The 2278-nt window shown below is 39.5% G+C and overlaps 1 long non-coding RNA gene across 1 annotated transcript in view; it reads right to left on the minus strand.

The window, feature by feature from the left end:
* LOC106807951 overlaps positions 1–960 on the minus strand; it is a 3243-nt gene extending 2283 nt beyond the window's left edge. Inside the window, exon 1 of the long non-coding RNA XR_001393729.1 lies at positions 874–960. This is a non-coding gene — a long non-coding RNA (uncharacterized LOC106807951). The remainder of the gene's footprint in view (positions 1–873) is intronic.
* Between the last annotated feature and the right edge of the window lie 1318 nt (positions 961–2278).

Consider the following 2278-nt stretch of genomic DNA (forward strand, 5'->3'; position numbering starts at 1 on the left):
TATACAATAAAATAATAAATGCAAGTTTTAAACCACTTCGTCTCTCTCTCTCTCTCTCTCTCTCTCTCTCTCTCTCTCTCTCTCTCTCTCTCTCTCTCTCGTTCTTTCTAATATTAGTACCATGTACATTGAGTCAGTCGTCATACTACACAAAGCACCGCTAAGTTACGAACAAAAATTATCCTAAAATTTCGTTCGTAAATCAACTCTTCGAATGTCAGCATTAATCTAAATTAGTTCGAGCATACATTTATGCTCACAGAAAACCTCCTAATGGTCAGCATACATTACATCACACTATACCACACAGTCTATCTAGCACATGCAACATATCGATAATCGTAGAAACCCAGAGCAGACTTTTACCATAAATGCGTGCATGCGTGCGTGCATGCGTTCTTGCATGCGTGCACTCATGGAAACTACTTTAATTCTATAGAACTTAATTACAAAATACAATTTGTTGGTTAGTATCAGTGTTACTTACTCATGCAAGACAATAGTAGGCAACTTAACATATGCATATCTATGCAATTTACAATTGCTACAGATTTATTACATATTAAAACATTGAATTTGGAGCACATTTGAAAGCACAGGGCATGCTCCCATACATGGTTATAGCAAATACATTGTACTTCGTTACTCACGGAAAACATTCCAGTAAATCAACAACGGTGTCATCTCCCTAATATTACTATAATCAAGTTTACATTACATAAACACATTAATATTACAAATGTAGTTTTTTCAGGCAGTTCCTCTAAACATTGACTCCACAGAAAACGATGTTAAACACCTAAAACCTACTTATTGACTAATTTAACATATTTCTAATTCGACGATATATCTATAGCTGTACCATGTACTTACATTAGTTTTCATTATCATGTGTATTGTAAGTGTTCACATGTAGAAAGTTCACCAGTGGTCTTCACCAAGGTACCTCGCGTTTACGTGTCTACGTGTCAAATGAACGTCGCGGATCTCGCGAGAGAGAGGCCCGTGATCACGTGACAAAACCAGTTGTAAATAAGGTGAACGAATGGCCAAGTGATTCATGCATGTATGGGTGCTTTATAATTATATCTGAAACTGAGTGGCGTAAATTATATCTGGCTACACCTGTACGATGATCGGCAGGTCAACGAGGTCATAAATGCACTTGTTTCATTTGTAACACAATAATATTCAAATATAATTATAGTATCATAAATACCATCAATATCGTATTAAGTATCAAGTACTAAGTATTAAGCATACCATACCAAGCATACAATACCAAGCATAGCATACCATACCAAGCATACCAAGCCCTTGATACCATGTATATAGTATATTTGTGGCTAATTAGGAGGACAGGTTTACGCTAAACGCAAATCACATTGTGAGGTTCCCTTCTTGCATCTTCTTCTCGGCTTTACTTCAATTAGCCTATATCCGCACTTTCCTTCACCGATGTCGCCCCGCTAACAAACAGTCAATAAATGAATAATTATTTACTCTATTAATAAATAAAAATGAAATATTTACCTATTCATTCATTCATTCATTCATTCATTCATTTATTCATTCATTCATTCATTCATTCACTTATTCTTTCCTTTCTTCGTCTATCCCTTTCTTCGTTCGCCCACCCGTCCGTTCGTTCGTTCGTTCGTTCGTTCGTTCGTTCGTTCGTTCGTTCGTTCGTTCGTTTATTTATTTATTTATTTATTTATTTACACATTACTCAATATCGTGATATGAATATGAATGCGTATATCGTCGGTGCTCGGCTCCCACGCAAGATTCTGGAGACGCGTGATTGCGTCATGCGTCCTGTCACTCATCCGAGAATTGCACGTAGTCTCCAGCTGATTCTAGCCTTTCATATTTCTTTCTAGTATAGGCGGAATTTCCGTAATGCAGTGCGTGTAGAAAACACCGGACGGTTCTTGGTGCTCGCTACTTGTACCAAACTCCACGACAGATGGCGCTCTCGCTCTGGCTCAATTATCCTGAGTGTAAGAAGGGGCACTGCATGCAGTTTGTACTTGTACTGGACGATCTGCAGCCGGATATCCGCGCGAAGCGCTCAAACGCCGCGTAGCGGCCACTTTTGCAATCTCGCTGCCTTCTACCCAACGCAAGTATTCCGGTCCTTTCAGGAGAGGAGGAAGCCGGCTTTTCGCTCTTATCGGCAGTTCTGCGCATTCCACGAGGGATCGCACTACCCAGTTAGGTAGAGCCTGGCTAGAAAAGCTGCCAATTCTTTGTTCGTTACTAGGCGCGCTTT

Source organism: Priapulus caudatus, unplaced genomic scaffold, assembly GCF_000485595.1.
Source record: "Priapulus caudatus unplaced genomic scaffold, Priapulus_caudatus-5.0.1 Scaffold244, whole genome shotgun sequence".
Taxonomy (NCBI): domain Eukaryota; kingdom Metazoa; phylum Priapulida; class Priapulimorpha; order Priapulimorphida; family Priapulidae; genus Priapulus; species Priapulus caudatus.